Genomic DNA, 18,688 nt, shown 5'->3' on the forward strand with positions numbered 1-18,688 from the left:
CATACCCTTTGTTTTAGTGCTTTTAAAATGTTATTAGTTCTTATTCTTAAACAGAAAAGAATTGATCACCTCCAATATCATAAGCAGAAAGGGAACAAATTTATGCTTAATCTAAGGATATATCACTAGATATTTACATAAAATTTGTATAGTTGATAGTTTATAATTTAATAAATCAATTTAACATATGGTTCATGATCAAATCAGAACTTAAAAACATACATAACAAGTATAAATCTCAGTCTGTAAGCTCTCTTGTGAAAGAAACATCATTTACTTATTTGTTATAACTTTATTAAGGTTTTACACTGAGCGGCCATTCTCCCATTCTCTTGGGCCAGTCTTATAGACAAGTTCAGTAGTTGTTCTGTTTTCTTCTCTTGTTTGCCCTGGTTCCAAAACCCCACATATGGCCACGGTCCAATGGCAGAAATGGCTCCATTTTTTAGTTATCTACCTACATAGGTCACCAACCATCCTGCACATATGTCCTCTTTAGGTCTGATGGCTCTCTATATAGCATTTTGGTAAAATTCTTTGTAAATGGAAATTTTTTTTGAGTTCTGAACCCCTATGCCGAGGGCCTGAAGTAATTTATGAAGCAGAGACTCTGATTTTCTATTACGTCTAGACTCAAAGGTCTTCCCCTGGTTTTTCAGGCCAAAGAAGACTGCATATAATCTGGAGAAAAATCTTTCTTCCATCATGTTTCATCAAGTCACCTACTTCTATCTGAAACCACATTTCTTCTTCTTTTACCTCCTTGAAAAAGCCTCTAAATTCTCCTAAAAGTGAAAGCTACTGGAAAATAGGATCCAGGTCTACTGTGTTTCCTGCCAAAGGCTTCCCTTGGAGCTATGAAATACAGACCAAAGTGCCTGAAAGTGATGGAAGCAGAGGCCAACATCTCAGGAGAATCTCCCACTCACATAAGAAATATTATATATTTCATACACAAGCATAAGATACTGACTGTGAGGACTTCTTGACTTGGTATGCTTATGCTTATTTGTGAATGTGGATTATGTGGGTTGTCTGGGAAAATATTACTCTAAAAGTGATGTAACTATCCTCTCACCAGAAGGATCTGTAAACATTTTAATACTGAGATTTCTTGACATTGAGTAAGATTATCCTAGAAAGAAAGGAAAGGGTTGAGATGGGGTCAAATCTATGACCACGACATAGCGAAACTAACCTGAATGATGGTCTAGCCCAAATGACATTGATGCTCTAATAAGCTGTTTTAGTCAGTCACAGAATATCACCAAATTTTAACAATGTACAAAGCCACATACAGTTCATACAGTTAGACAGTGGTCCTAATTACTAATTATCCTAATTTTCATGTATCTCAGGTTTAGAAAGATTCAGGTCAATCATTGTAAAAAGAAATAAGATTAACTTCTTTCTGTCAGTTTGATTTACTGATTCCTATGTATTAGTCTGGGCCATAAAAAGTTAATTTATTCCTAAGGCAAAGACTAAACTGCCTTTGTAGTTCACCGGGATACTTTCAGAATCCTATTAAGCAGTGAAAAAAAAGTATCATATTATCTATTTCCAGCAATAAGAACCAACATTATATCAACAAAAAGAAATATCCTAAAACAGACAAAAGTGTTACTAAATCTCTCTCGATTTCTCTGCTACTCTTATCAAAAGGCCAGATTTACCGGTGTCACGTGGCGTGGCTTACTGGTCACCCAATGACAGGACAGGAGTTGTACTCAGACCCCTTGTGTCCCTGAGGCTTCCACTCTGCTGATGGATCTGGAGATGGGGGTGGGGTTGAACAACAGTTTTTCAAGCCTGCCTTGGCTTTTATGTTCTGGTCCAGCTCAGTTTTCTCTGTGCATGCCTCCAGTTTTTCAGTCAGCCAAGAACGTGTGGGGAGCTTAGCTTCCAGGGCTCTTTGATTTCCAGTCTCTCCCTTTTAAAGGTCTGGTTTGTCTGACACTTTGTCCAGTCAAATCCACAACCTCAGGCTACTGGAGCTTTGATTTTCCACTCTTGTTTCCTACTTAGTTTGCTCCTTTCACTTACTACGCCATACAGTGTGGTTTTTCATACCTTTGAGTGAAAATAATCAAGTCAGCCTCCTTTGTCAGCAAAGTTGCTAGTTTTCTTGGCCAGCCACACCCTGGTTAAACTACTGTGCTGACAAAACAGGAGGTGGGGGTGCGGGGTAGGAATGGGAACAGCCGCAGACCAGAAGGCCATAGAATCTCATTGTTTCTAACTCAAGTTCTAGCATTTTTTCCTAAATAAATGCTTCTCAATTTGTTTTTGCCTTTGATAAACTTTCAGTGTCCTGGTATGATTGTTTTCGACAATTGTACAGTTTTATACTTGCTTTTTTTTTTAGAAGATGTGCTGACATTTTCTATCTATCATTGCTGGAAAGCCTGCCTTATTTTGTGCATTGTTGAAGGATTTTTTAATTATCTCATTTTATCATCACAACCAGTGTATGAATTAATGCTTTTTTATATTGTAATTTTAGAGAAGCAGAACCCACAAACAAACAGATTCAGAAGTATAACCAAGAGTAAGGTCTACACATGCCCAAAGATGTATTATTGGCTTATTCCAGAGAACTCATTCATACCAAAGTGACAGGAGGCCATCCTTTGCATTAATACATTAAGAAAAACCAAACCAAACCATGACTCTTCATCAATAACACATATTCACACATAATATTCTTCACTTTCATAGCTGAGAACAGAGTGATCCCTTTACACTCCCCGTAATCACTTTTCCTCCCATACAATATTCAAATCTTCTCAGTACTGAAATACATTAATTGGTTTTATTAAGTGTAATGGATGTTTCTGAAATTAGGAGCATACTTAGATTCCAAAAAAAAAACCAAAAAACAAGAAACAGCTCATTTATGCAACATGTAACAAAAACACAGCTCCATTAGGACAAACACTTTTTAAAACACAGCAAAAAGGTGATAAATTATTTTAGCATCAAACAATCATTTTAATTATGTTTTTCAGTTCTATCTCTGAGGTTGGAAACATACTTTAATAAAATGTTTCCCACATGTGCATTCAGTCTTTCCATAAAGCACTCAGTTTTGTAATAAACACACAGCTTATTTTAAAAGTAGAAATTCTAAGCAGTCCAAACAACAGGCTTTGCAAATTCTGACAGGGAAGTTAAGTGCTATCATGAGATACCATGAAATAAACAGTTCTAAATTCAGATCACCATTTTAGTTTTGTTGGAAAGATATATGTAATATCTCAATTTTAATTTGTATTTCAGTATTTAGTTTTGTTGAGTATATGATGCAAAATTATAGCTTAAAACTGGCTTAGAATGTTTTATTAGTCAGCTTAGGCTGCCATAACACAATACCGTAGACTGGATTAAATGACAGAAATTTATTTCCCATAGATCTGGAGGCTGGACACTCCAAGATCAAGGTGTTGGTAATATAAAAGTTTCAATCTGAGGCCTCTTCTCTTGGTCTGAAGGCAGCCAGCTGGCTGTGTGCTCACATGACCTCTTCTTTGTATGTTCACACAAGAATTAGAGGGAGAACTCTGGTGTCTCTTCTCATGAGGACACTAGCCCCATTGGACCAGGGCCCACCCTCATGACTTCATCTACCCTAACTACCTTCAGAAAGCACCATCTCTAAATACCATCACAATGAGAGTTGGGGCTTCAACATTTGAATTCTGAGAAGACACAAAAACTCAGTTCATAACAAATGTCAACATAAATATACTCATTTATATATTCAAAAGAATATTTATTTGGGGAGACTGGTGTTAGAGAGAATAAAACAGGTACTGTACTTGTCCTCATGAAGCTGAAATTAACTTACTTACTTTTGATTATGTCCACTTCTGGTAAAAATTTCCAAAATAATCTCTAGAATCTAGGGAAGCTGTATTTATACTGGAATAAAGCATTGCCATGGCTACTTTTTTTCTAATATAATTTTTAATATTTAATATAAAATAATTTACATGGAGGTAGTAACTATTAAACGTATCGTATGATATTGTCTATGGCCCTTCTTTGCTGCTGTTAATATTAAGTAATATATAGCACATCTACCAACTTCCCAGATACACAGTGATAAATTTACTTTAACTCTGCTTCATCTTAACCCGTCTTTTGAAAGGCTAATGCAAGAGGAAAGATGAGAAGTTTTTGAGCATTGAGCAAAGACATAGCAAGAGTCCAAAATAATGTCACAATGATAACTGAAACATTAAGTGGTAAAAATACTTTATGTCCAATTATAAATATTTATTTTGTTAAAGTACATACTCTAAATCTGATTAGAAGCAAAGCTTATACTTTGATAACAGTGTTTTCTACTTTACAACTTTTTAAAAATTATGTCATTCTCCCTCAGTTTATTAACACTGTGTATTTTGGAAGAAGCCACTATTCAGTTCTTACAATTTAGCTGTCATTGTGATTTTGTCTTGGAAAGCACTGTAGCTTTCTTGGCTTGAGGGTTTTTATGCCATTCCAAGTCTTTATACATAAAATTTTCAGCTGGCATTCAAGGTCCTTCACACTATGATATAGACCAAACACTCTCTTTCCTTTTCCTCACTCATCCTCCCTGGCCAAGTCTCATACTGTGCAGCTTGCCAGGAAGACTGGATTTGATCCTATTTGCTGAACAAATCTAATCATTTTCACATCTGTGACATTTTTCATACTGTCCTTTTCTAGAAATTAAAAAATACATATATACTCGCATACATATGGAAGATTGATCAATTGATCTATCTATCTATCATTCATTCTATCATCTATCTATTATCTATCAGTCTGTCTGTCTGTCTGTCTATCTCAGGGTATAATTCACATTTTTCATTTCTGAATTTTCCCAACCACTTTCATGACTTTTACCTCACTGAATCTCTAATCACGTTTCATAACTACATTTAAAGACAAATCTTTAAGTGTTTTCAAGTCAGATGAAACAAAGTACAATCACATAAGGGACTTTTTTTTATATTTCATAAAAATACAATATTAAGGGTATTTTTCTTTTTATGGTTCAAAGTCTCTTAAAAATGCAATATAATTTAAAAAATATAGAACATATGTTTTGTTTCTCTTAGTCATAAAGTGATAATCGTGTAGTAATTTTTTTGGCCATTCAAGTTAGCTAGCTTGGAAGTAAATTTAATATTCAATTGTAGTAACCATATACAAACATTAACTCCCAGGAGGTTAGTTGTTCTTTCTTAAGATGTGGTGCATAGGAGGACCACAACCCCAAGAAATGCCAGACCCATTGTGGTACTCAGTAAATGCAAATCCTAGGCATAAATATGTTTGGAGACAGTGATCTAGGGGCACAGGTTACAGCCTTGTTTTGGATAAAAGAAATGGTACAGAAAAACGTTTTAGCAGTAAAGCCGAATCTATAACACATTCTATCTAATAATGGTGAGGAACTATAGGAACAAAGTTGACAGAAATGAGGCAGGAGCCCACGCTGTGGTCAGCTGGCTGGCTGTAGAGTCGAGAGCCTCATTCAAGCCTCACTGAGAGCAAACAGGTAGTCAGAGCTTGTTCTTAACCTGACGCCACTCAGGTCCTGGGGTACTGAGGGAAACGACGACGACAGAAAAGCAAGCCCTCCTCTCATTAAACTTACACTCCAGCCTAGGGTCACAGATAATAAAACAATCACACGTATCATTTTAAGGAGTGATAACAGTCAAGAAGAAAAATAAAGCAGAATAAGGGAAAAGGAGCACTAAATTAGATAAGGTGAATGGTGAGACCTTTCAAGTCAGATGAAATACGACCAGGGACCTGTATGAAGTAATGGAGGGGGCCATAAGTATTTCTGAGTAATGCACCTTTCAGGCAGGGAAAACAAAATAATGCCATGTGTCTCGGAAAGAACATACCTGGCAGAGCAGTAAGACTTGAAGGGTGGTTAGGACAAAGTGAACAAGAGAGGGTAGTCATTTCTAGAAGAGTGCTTTAAAAACATTTTTAAATTAATATTAGCAAAGTCCATTAGAGCTGTATATCCATTTATAAAAACATATCTTTCTACGTGAAACAGAAGGTAGTGGAATTTTTAAAAATGTGTTGCTGATTTAAAAGAAGGGATGATTGTCCCCTGTCTGTCTATATCCCAATGCAGTCACCTCCCTGTCACACTTAGAGTGGATGGTAACAACTTTGCTCACATTTCTTGATATTTTGTGAAATGTAAGGATTTGTGCAGTACTCAGCAATGTATTTGTACACTGACAAGTATAAAAAAAGTTCTTGAAGAAATGTATAGTCATGTTTTTTTTCCCTAAGACAAAGTCTAGGCGTTTGTCTCGACAGAGGAAAAGTCAGCTCATAAGTTCCTTCCTGAAAACTGCTCAACTCTGGCAAATTTATTTTGACTTTTTAATTTTTTTGTAGGCTAATGTAGCAAGACTTTTTATTATTAGATAACAATGCTAGGATAAAAATATGCTCTTATAAAATAAGTCAGGATGTTTCAATTTCCTCTGATTAGAGAAGATGTACAATTTATCAAAACCAGTATGCTGGGGAAAGTATGGAGACAATTTTTGAGAAATAAAATCTATTTTTCAGGAAAATTTAGGAAGTAGATCACTCATCATTATTTTTAAACCTTAAGACTGAAGGAACTTGGCATATTCTCATGACTGGGATAGTCTCATTAGCAGGGCTTATAGCATTTGGATATAATCTAGGACAGTTAAGCTTTTCTATATGTGTGACCAAATTGACAGCAAATTAAAATTTGAACTAAGCCAGGAAGATGACTGCAATACTCTGGCTATCACAATAATAATTTTAAAAATGCTATTATTACTAACTTCTTAGTAAATATTGATTATTTAAGAAATACAGATGGATATATATTTAAATGTAAATTAAATGAAGCAAAATTATTTTTTATTCTTTTTGCTAGATTTTATGCTTATAGCTATAACTAATGATGGCATAGTCTATGTCGTTGTAAAACTTTTTTTAAACTTTTTTTCTGCAATGACAAACTAGTACTTAATTGATGTACTCAAAAGCATATTGAAAAGAAAATGTAAATGATTTCCATTCTTGGTGATGTCAGAGTTGGTAAATCTAGTCTCCATTGTGCTGTGAATAACTAGGAAAAAGTGGTTAAAATATAAAAACAATTCGCATAGAAGCACTGAAAATCTCACAAGGTCCTAAAAACATATGGTTCTAAGGTATGAAAAGAGAAGGAGTCTGGGTCAATGAGTCCAATTTGGGAACTGCTTTTGCAATCAGTTCTAGAAGAGATGACCTTGAGGATTAGAACCTTAAAGAACTAAGGGAATCAATTTTTGTATAAAGGGTCTGTCAAGGAGAAGAGACCCTTGGGGATCTTACACATATTTTGGGAGGACTCTGTGGAGCTTAATTGTAGGATTAAGGATTGAGTAGGCAAATATTGGCCTTTGGAGGCATGAATCTCAGTTTTGACACTTGATAATCCCTCACTGAGTGAGGTGATCTACAACTGTAAAGCTCTTGACCAGCTGCCACTCTTAATGATTATAGTAGCATCTAGGCTTCAAATAATATCTCTAATGTATCACGGATAATTCCCAGAACTCAGCAAGACATTAGCAGGTAAATGAGTAGATAACACAGTGTCACTGAAACCCATGAGGAGCCACAGCTCACTGAAGTGCCTCACTGGGAATTGTGGGAACCGTAGCTCCCAGCATCTCGGAGATGCAGAGGAGGCCTGAGCAGAAAACAATGGTCATGGAGAGCTGACATTGAACCTGCAGCACAGTAAGAAGAGATTTGGACACCATGATTAAGAGACTTCTCTCAACACATATAGACTGCTGTACCTAACAGCAGAATTTACATTTTAAAAGTCAATTTGTCAAAACTGTATATGTGAGTAATAAAGAAAGGCTCAAGTAATTTTAAAGAACTGAAATCATAAGAGTAATTCCCTTATCTAGAGAGAAATTAAGCTAAAATAAGAATTAGAAAATAACAGTATATATATTTGTAAAAAATAATAAGAATTGAGTATTAGTGAGATTTTTGGACCCAAAGTCACTATACAAAATTTAGTTATATTTCTATATGCAAAAGTCAGAAAAACAAATTTAAAATGATACTATTCACCACAGCAATATACACAATTCAAACATATATAGGAATAAAGCTAATAAATAAAAGAATTCTAAGACAACTTAAAATTATTTTAAAAGCTATTGATAAGCTATAACTCAAGGCATATTCCAATTTGCAAGATATTTCAAAGATACTAATTCTCCTTTTATTGCTCTTTGGATTTAATGCAATTCCAATAAAAGTTTCAACAAGTTTGTGTGTGTGTGTATGTATGTGTATAAATTAAAATTTTGATTCTTAAATTTATACAAAATGCAAAGGGTTTAGAATAGTCAGATCAATTACAAAAATGATAAATATTATTGATCTGTAATAAAGGACAATGTTTTTAATAAAAAGTGCTTAGAAAATGTATCTGTGTAAAAAATATGAAACTTGAATGATACCTTATAACACATATAAATATAAATACCAAGTGCACTGTAGATCTAATCATAAAATTCAAAATAAACACAGGATATGTACATACATATATAAAGCTTCTAGAATGTACTATAGAGGAAAAATGCTCATGGTTTTGTTGTATTGAGCAATTAATTATTTAGGACCCCAAAATCATTGAAAATGTAGGAAAATACTGACAATTTGCACTACATGAAAATTAAAACACATAAAATTAGAGAAAAAGTAAACCCAGTAGTGAGAAAAGACTCTTGCAACACATGCAACCAACAGAAGGAGCACAGTCACTGCCTATGAATGAGAGACTATGAATAACTCATTAATATCAGTAAGAAAATGATGAACAACCTACCAAGAAAAGAAAACTGTCAAAGACATAGTCAGGTACTTTGCCGAACAGAATGCCCAACTGGCTCGTAAACACAGAAGAAGGTGCTTAAAACTGCTTTGTAATCAGAGAAATGCCAACTGAAATCAAAATGAAATACCACCAAACATCTACTAGACTGATGAAAACGGGGGGAAAAGTAGTGTCAAGTATCAAGGAGGGGTAAGGAGCAATGGGCCCACTTAAACAGGGCCTGAGGACTAATAATTTATACAACTACTAATATATCCACATAAAATGACTCAGTAATTCCATTCCTGGGTCTAGTTGTAATAAAACTGTGTACATAAAAAAGTTTGATTGTTCTAAACAGCATTATTCTGAATCAATATACTAGAAATAACCCAGTAGAATGCATAAATACTGTTTAGCATAATTATAAAATGAAATCTATGCAACAATGAGAATAAATGAAATACAGCTTCATGCCACAACATGGATGGATTTCATAGCACAAATCGGAGTAAAAGAACACACAAAAATAGCATAATTCATGATTCTCAGTTGGAGGCAAATGTAGGTGCAGCATTAGTTCAGGTTATTAGTTGGGATATTGACTGATTAATAACTAGTTAGGATATTGGTCATCTTGGGTAGGAGAGAGAGGGTAACGACTGTCCAGGATCAAGAGGTGACTTGTGGTGTGTTGATACCATTCTCTTTCTAGACCTGGGGGGTAGTTGCACACATATTCAGTCTTTGATCTTACATTGAGTTTTACATTTATTTTCATGTACCTTTGCTGGATGTGTGCTCTAATTTATAAAGCTAAGAAATTTACAGCGGTGTTTATAAAGTTGCCATAGAACTTTAGATATGTGTCCAAGAAAACAGGGAAACTGTGACTAAAATAGAGACGTTTTTCTCTCCCTCTTGCATTGGAGCACAAAGATTATTACAAGTGATATGTGATAGAGATGTAAATTCAGTAGATGAGATATGATTAAGGATTGACTAGACTTTCAAATAAGAGAAAGGAAAGTTTCTTTGGGAAATCAAGAGATATAGGCAGTCTGATATAGATAATGCAGAAAGACACACAAGTTCAACATCAATAACTGATGATCTTCATAGTACATGAGACTGAGTTGTGGAATTTCTAAGTTAGCACACACAAATAGCATGAGCAGATGACAAGAGAAGCAAGAAAGGAAGGGGAGAAGCAAAAGAACCAGGGAGATGTACGGTTTTCTCACCTAAGAACATAATAGCATGTGATGTCATTTTATTGAGATGGGAAAAACTAGGGGAAGACAAACATTTGTTTGCATTTTCCTAACCCTCATTTTATCTGCTTATACTAACTTATTTTATGCCCATCATTGTAAGACTGAAGACAGGAATGAAGTTTGATGTTCATCCCTTGGCTATTTACTGGCAATTTTTAAAAGAATATTTCTTAAAGTCAAGACAAATCTTTAGTACGAGCCAAATGCAATTGGAAAACTGTACCTCTTGAGGAATTTCAGAACAAGTGAAGTTAATCACAAGGATGTCAGACTTTTCCCCGCACATTCTTCATAACTGATCAGCTAAAGTATTATTTAAAGCAAAAATACTTACTTTCCCTCATGTTTAAATTGCATCAACTTTATAGTAGCACTGAATGATAGAGCATTTCTCAATGGATCCTAAAAGCCTCCTAAAATCATTCTTCAACTAAAAAGATTTGATTTTAATGAGGACTATATAATCCTATTTACGTGATGAGATGAGCATATGTATTAAAATTGAACTGATACAATGTGCTATTGCCTATTGAATTCATCTATTGATAGTTTGTGCATGCGAAAACTAAGATTCTCTTATATTTTTTAAAGGGGTAGATTTAAAAGATTCCTTACAAAAGTGATAATGATTAAGATTACAGTGGTGCTTTTAAGTTGTAATTTCATCAGAAAGAGAGTAACTTCTAGGCAAGTGTTTATCATGTTTTCTGTAGAGAACATCAAGAAAACATGATTAATATGAAGTGGATTTTTGCCTTGAAATATATATAATGAACCATAGAACTGGTGACAATTTAAATAAGGAGCTTTGATATATATTTAAGAACATTCAATGTTACAAGGAAACCCATGAAATCTTGAAATCACTTGATCTGTGTTTCAGTTCTCATCTTTAACATTGGAGAGATTGATGAATATCTTTCCAACTTTAAAATCATACGTTGGTTTCTTGAAGTTAGACAACAGTAAAGACTTTTTTTTTTAAAGTTCTCTCAAGTCCATTTTAAAAATTATTCTTACTTTTAAAATTTACTCAGAGCTAAAGCATAAAATTGATAAAGATTATTTTATCTAACAAAGTGGATAACTATACTGTTTAATCAATAGTATGTCAGATTGGTTAGCTTATATCAAGGAAGTATTTCACTGTCAACACCTGAAAATTTTCTAGAATAACTTCCATTATCAAATATATTGTCTCACTGTTTTCATAAATTAAAAAAAAACAGATGATGTGTACCAACTATTAAATGAAAAGTTATATGCACTAAGCTTTTAAAATATATGATAAAATATTATATATGTAATAGATCTCATAATATTGATATTAAACATATAATACATATACAATATAAAAATATGGGTGCTGCCACTCTTACTGTTAGCTGATAAGGGAGAGACATTGTATTAAAGCACAAGAAATCTCAATAAATTATATCTCAGAGTAGTTTAAGGCAAAATTTGTAGATAGACATGTCATGAAATAAACTAAAAACGTACGTATTCTGAAGACTAGTTGGCTCCGGTAAACCTTCATCATACAGTCTCTAGAAGATATATGAATAACACCAGTCAGTATATAACGAATGTTTCTCTTAGGGTCAGTATTGTGCACAGCTGGGTTCTGATTTCGTTTCATCGCTTCACATAGTTATTCACTTCTCACCTGAGCCCCAGTGTTTTCCTTTCTAACTTGTTCATCAGATGCTTCCTGACTTATGCCAGCTGCCCAGGTAAAATTCAAATCCTGTCCACAAATATTTCTTCTTACCTAACTCTTAGGTGAGTTCTTTTCAAATTAAACTTGCATAAGAATCACGTAGAGGGCCTTTTAAAGCATCCATCCCCAGAAATTCCTATTCAACAGGTCTGTAGTGGGACCAGAAAATGTTCGTTTCTAGCAAGCTCCCAAATGATGCTGATCCTGCAGCTCCGTGGACCACACTTTCAGTAGCACTGTCTTAGGTGATGTAGGTGGTCATCAAAATCTATTAGACGTCTAACATTCAGCCATCCAGTCAAACATTCATATGCTTTCCTCTGGTTGCAACATATTAGCTGCTTATTGCATACAGTATAAACAATCATTTACTATTTTTTTGATAATCATGAAATAAATAAATTGAATAACTGCTAACGTCACTAAGGAGGCACAATCTGGCCAACTCAAGCAACTTAACAAAGTCTAACTTTCCGACATTTCCAACCAACTTCCCTCTCATTAGATAAGAGCCATGACAATTTTAAGGGTTTCTAAGAGCTATTTATTCTTATTGGCTCTCAAACTTTCATAAATTGAACATAATAGTGTTTTTTTCTTTGTATATAATTTGTGTGTTTGTTTTTGTTTTAGGCAAAAGAGCAAACGCAAGAACTTTCTTTGGAAGAGAAACAATTCCTCTTGGATGTTAATTAGCACAACTGAGGTGTTAATATCTCAGATCTTTTTTCTTTCATCTTCTTTCCCATTTAAATGGATCTTCATAATAGGTAGGAATTGACTCAAAAATACCCCTAATGAAAACCTCCTAAAGTGATTAAAAATTGTGTTCATTCTTCTTTTTAAACTAACATCTTAGGTTTTGAAATATTTAGGAGCACTTATGAAATATATTTCTATATATTTAAATAATACATTCATTCTGGAAAGAACTAGAAAAATATGTGTCAAAACAAATCAGACAGACATGTAACTGATGTCTTGAAAAAGAAATTATATTTAAATGAGGATAAAGGGGCTATTGCTTTAATTATATTGTTGAAATTTTAAGAAAAAGAAAGTATTCGATAATATCCATATGATTTAAATGCACTACTAATTAGAAAGCATGTATAATTTTATTGAGACATGAATGAAAGCGGAGTATATCAAATTCAAACAACCCTGAAGGTGTCCCAGAGATGATTCCACAATTACATACCCCCACGGGGGTCAGTACCACTCCTTTCCCTGCAGTTCAGATTTTACCTATGGCTGAGAACCAGGGACCAGGAATGGAGAAAGGAGGATTTGATCCTTCCATCATTTTGCCACTTTCCTCTTACACTGTACCTTTTCTACTCACTAGGTTGTTTCTGGTTCTTCCAAGATCAAGGCATAGAAATTATAATTTAAAAAAAGGGAAAGAACATCATTCACGGGTTTCTCTTGGCTGTTGACTGTTCACTGAGACACAGAACAAAAGCTGAGCGTTTCACGAAAAGACCACCCTTCCACGAGAAGCTCTGCATTGAACTAAGTTAGCAAGCCCAGTCACTAATATCACATACATTTGCTCTGCCAAATTGACTGGCCCTTGCTCCCTCTTCTTCCACTGCCATTGGCGGTTGGTCTAGCCAGTGGACACCAGTCTTCAATATTCTTAGGATAAGAGGTGGGCACAAGTACATACCCCTGGGACTCCTGTGAGTTTCTCACGAGAACTCTTCATGCTCTCTCTACTTGAAGCGTGGGGCAGGCCTATGATCTCTGTACCATTGCACATGCCCCGTTGGGGACTGAAAGTCCCGTCTTCTCCTTGGAGATACGTCTGTGTTTCTCTCACTGACTCCTACTAATCTGGCTGTGAAGAAGAGGTATCCCTAGGTTTGGAAATATTACAGCACCCTGGACCCCTACAAAAATCTCTTCAGCTAACCAACATTCTTCTAACAAAGCTACAACTTCTGTAAGCTGCTGGGAGTTCTGTGTGCTGGGCTGCTTTTACCGTCTCTCATTTTGTCCTGCAAAGTTGCGTCTGGCTCTGCAGCTGCTCTTGAAAATACGCAGGTAATTCTACCCATTATCTTCAGGTTTGGTGCTTCAGCCAACACTTCAGAAGCAACATGAAAATTCTCATTCAATACCTTGTTCCCATTAGAAAGCTTAACAATAGAAAAATGTTGGTCTAATGAGCAAACATTGGGAGGGGTGAGAGCAAGAAATAGAGATAAAGAGGAATGTAAGTGTATCGACGTTCTTTTTCTTAAATGGAGTTAAGAACATGGGTATTACCTAAATTTACAGCCTGACAAATAGAGTTTTAAGTACATTAGTAGTTACAGAAATGGAAATTTGGAATCTTAGCATTGGTTGCCTCTGGAAACTGCCCAGGGAATTGGGAACTAGGAAGACTTTTATTTTTATATCCTCTTGTATCCCCTCAAAGACAGCTGTACAGCTACCCAGACTTTCTCTCTCTGTGTCTGCATGTGTGAATAAGAAAAGTCGACTAATCAACTGGTATTCTCATATACTGAGTGACCTTTCCTGCTCTAATCAGATACTGGGTCGACTTTCCCCAGATGCAAGAGTGGGCATGAATCCACACAAAGGAGGTTATTTTTCTCTCAAACATACCAATATATTCCTTCTTCATTTTGGCAAACAATCTTTTTAAAGTGCCCATTGCTTGAGATAGTAAAGGTATAAAGGTTATTAAGACACATTCTCTATACTTCAGGAAAACAGAATATACAAAACTGTGTAATGTTTTGAAAAAAGTTTTCTTGGTTAACATTTAGACTCTTTCTCTAACATACATCAATTGTTTCACTGAGACTGTTGACCAAGTGATTTAGGTCTTTTCCAAGCTTCCTCAGGGAGAATAAATTAAATTTCTGATTCAAAACCATAGATTTTGATTTACTAGACTTAACTTCTTTTTTAAAAGTCCCATAAAATTTTATGGTAACACTACCAGTGTTGATTAAATTTTAACTAGACATACATAGACATTAACATTAAGGGAAAATACTTTTTGAAAATAGTGTATGAATTATCTTTTAAGGTGCGCACAACACTGATGTCCAACCATGACTAGTGAGAACTAATTTCAAAGCCTCGAGGTTATAAACTGCTCTGATCTTGCTCTGTGTGTGATTTACCGAGCAAAACTCAGCTACTGTAGTTATAATGCCTAAGCTGCTCCTTCTCCTCAGGGCAAGATGTCTGATTAAAATACTAGCCTTCTCTGTCCTTATTCCTGCCCCCAAGGAGAATGAATACCTATTTTATCTACCTATTCCCTTCAGGCATCCTGTCTGCATTTGGCCACTAACTTAACCTCTTAGTTAACACTGAAATCAAGCCATGTTCTGATATTGATATTTCTTACAAGCCAAGGGAGAACTTTATAACTTTTTTTTTTGCCAATGCCAATTCTAAGTAAAAAATTCTGTGAACAGCCAATCCTGCTTCCAATATTGCTTTTCTTTTCATCAGAATAGAAAAAAAAAAAAGAGCTTCCCATTCCATACACTGAACTTCAATGTTAAATTCTTCCTGACAAAGTATGAAGATGTCCATACAGTGGAACATTGTTTAAATGCATATGTATATTTTTGAGTAGAATTAGTACCTTCTCTTTATTTTCAAACATACCACAAAAATCAGAATATATACACGTTGGAACCTTGCTCTGTTCTTATATAAATTGTTAGATAACTACATCCACCTAATAAATAATCATTAAGTGAAAACAAAATGCCAGGAGTTCTTCTAGGCATTTGGGTATATCTATGTGTATAAAAGATAACAGGTTCGTATCTTTGTGGACACTGTATTTTAGCAAAGAGAGACAGACAATAAAATTTGATATAGTGGATGGATTATCCAATATTTATAATTACGAGGACTAAAAACATGTATTAGTATACATGAGATTAAGAGTGTCAGAGGCTGGGAGGTATAGGTTATAATATTAAATACAGTGATCTAGCAATTCTCACTGAATTAAGACTTAAAGATTTAAGAAGGTAAGTGATTTAGTTGTATGGATTTCTGGATTCATTCCAGATGAAATGAATAGTAAATGCATAGTCTTTAAGGTAGAACTAAAAGAGGCCAGTGAGGCTGGAATAACTTGATGGAGGGCATGTGGGGAGACAGGAAGAATAGAAAATGCAGCCAGTGAGTTACAGGGGAACTGGAAAAAGGTAGCAGTATATAGGGCTTTATAGTCTGCATAAGGGCTGTGATTTGGGAGTCATTACAGGGTTTGAGTTTAGAGGTGACGTGATCTGACTTAGGCTTAGAGGAAACCCTCCCCCTCCAGTGGCTTCTGTATATGAATTAACTGTATTGGGCTAACAGTAGAAGCCGAAAGGCCAGTTAGGTGGCTATTGCAGTAATCCCACTAAGAGAGATGATGAAGATGATGGAGACTTGTTTGAGGGAGGTACCAGCAGAGCAAATGAGAAGCTGCCAGATTCTGGAGGAGCCAACATTGTGGGGGTGGAAGAGAGGCAACAAAGATGACTCTAATTCAAGAAATCTTGGAGTCAGGCAACTGAAAGGATGTGCTTAGGTGTGAGTGGATTTGGGAGGGGAAAAAAGGGGTGAAGAGTATACATATTCTGTTTGAGAATTTCAACAGACATCCAAGTAAAGAAATTAGTAAGAAGCTGATAATTTAAAATTTAAACTAAAGATGTAATTGGAGGACCATTAGCAACTATATGGTATTTATAAAGTCATGAGTCGGCATGAACTCACCAGTAAAGGGTAGATAGTTCAAGAAGAGAAAATGAGCAAACTTTGAACCTTGAGATGTTCTACCCATTAGAGATTGGGAATACCAGGATAAACAGCCAAGGTCAATAAGGACACCTGTGAAGAAGGAGAAGCAGCAGCAGATTGTGGTACCTTGGAGGGGAAGTGAAGAAACCTATCAAAGAAGAGACAGTGAGCATCTACTATGTGAAGTGCTGCCAATAAACAGATCCAGTAAAATGACCTGTGGACTAATCATTGGATTTAATAGTCTGGACACCACTGGTGAATTGGACAAGAGCAGCAATATAAGATGTGGGAAAGCAAAAGCCAGACTACAGAGGGGTCTAAGGAGAGAGTGGAAAGAGAAATTAGAGAAATTTAATATATGCAATTCTACCAAAAGGCTTCACTACAGAAGACAGTAATTCTTCAAGGAAAAATCCATTAGCTTTTTATAGATTAGAAAGAAAAAAAAACCTGACAGACCACATAAATGGCTTAAAGTCAAACAGCTTGTGAGGGATAGAAACTGAATTCAAATTCAGACCTGCCTGGCTCTTTCTGTTGTGCTCTGCTATTTTCCCATGCAGCCAAAGAAACTGGAGAGTGATCAGTTAATTCTTATTTATGTGATCTTGTGAGAATTAAGTGACTTTTTTATACAAAATGTGTAGCACAAAAGCTAGCAAGTTATATGTGAAAAAATATATGTTAGATTTCTTCTCCTTATGTTCTCTACTTCCATTTACTGCCTGAAATATATGGGGCTGTTGGTAAATGTAAAGCAAGTGTTTATTGCTTATGTAACATGTAATAAAATCAAATAGATTATAGCCTACTAAAAGGACACATGAAGTGTGTAACTTACATTTCTTCTTATAATGAAGGGCTACAAAAATGTAGAACTTACTTTTATGCTCACATTTTGTCACCAGAAAAAAGGAATCTTGGATCCTATCCTGACAATAAAAAATATACATGTATAATTTGTAAACTTATATTACTCTAAAAAATAGCCATTTGTCTACATAAGGAAGAAAGTTAGACTCTTCTGTCAGTACTCCTCTAATATACTTTAGAGCAGATGCTCTTTTGTAAACTTTTTTTTAATTTAATGATAGCACAATTCTGAAAATGAACAGCATGTGCTGTGGGAATACTCACATTAGTTAGATAATTATTCCAGCCACTGAACAGAAGAAACAAAATGAATCTAAATTCATATAAAATGATCTTTAGGGATTAGTGGTCACACAGAGATGTTTACATTCCAACTCTCTAGAAAAAAATTACTTTGAAAATGCATACATGGGATCAATGTCTTAGGTGTGTCTGGGAAACAGTAACTGGTCTCATTTTGTTGGAACTTAGACAAATAAATGAATTGTAGAGGTGGATAAAGGTATAAGATAAGAAAAGAACGTTTTTGATATTGGAGGAGGTCTTTAAGAATTTCAGGCTTTGCAGAGTCCCTTCCAACCCAGATTAGGAGCGTTAAAATAGTGTTTCATTCAAAATTACACTTTTATGGGTGAGGATTGTAAAGAGACAATAAATATGCAAATAAATTAATATTCATGTTGGGGATTTGGGAAGCTTCCTTGACCTGCATTATCAAGAGATTACTCTCTACGGGGATATTTGACCTGAGAGCAAACTGACAAGAAGGAGGTACTTTAGCATAGAGCTTTTCTGAATAGGAGTTAAAGCAACTATAAGGGCCTTGAACAATATCAAAACACGATTATGAAATTTAAAAATCAGAAAAGAGAAGCTCTTTGTGCAAAACAAAGTGAGGAAGTGGTAAAACCATGGGGGAGGTAGTTGGAGAGCTTTGGCAGACAGTTACACAGGCTCTCGTATGACTTCACAGTAATGGTGGTGGGAGACTTAGGAGGACTGGTAAGCGAGAGAATAAGGTGATTTAATAAAGGCTTTACAAATTCCCTCTGGTTGATTTATGCAGAATGGAGAGTGACTAAAAGGACCCAGTATTAGAAGGCTGCCAAGACAGTCCAGGTGACTGACAGTGGT

At 35.1% G+C, this 18,688-nt stretch overlaps 1 long non-coding RNA gene across 3 annotated transcripts in view; it reads right to left on the reverse strand.

Annotated features, from left to right (window-relative positions):
- The window catches only part of LOC140700247 (uncharacterized), a 147,013-nt gene that overhangs the window by 43,073 nt on the left and 85,252 nt on the right, over positions 1-18,688 (reverse strand). For 2 of the 3 annotated variants that reach the window (XR_012078612.1, XR_012078613.1), the window contains one exon: positions 11,680-11,726. The exons of the other annotated variant lie outside the window; for it this stretch is intronic. This is a non-coding gene — a long non-coding RNA (uncharacterized lncRNA). The remainder of the gene's footprint in view (positions 1-11,679; positions 11,727-18,688) is intronic. 3 annotated transcript variants of the gene reach the window in all.

This window comes from Vicugna pacos, chromosome 12 (assembly GCF_048564905.1).
Source record: "Vicugna pacos chromosome 12, VicPac4, whole genome shotgun sequence".
Taxonomy (NCBI): domain Eukaryota; kingdom Metazoa; phylum Chordata; class Mammalia; order Artiodactyla; family Camelidae; genus Vicugna; species Vicugna pacos.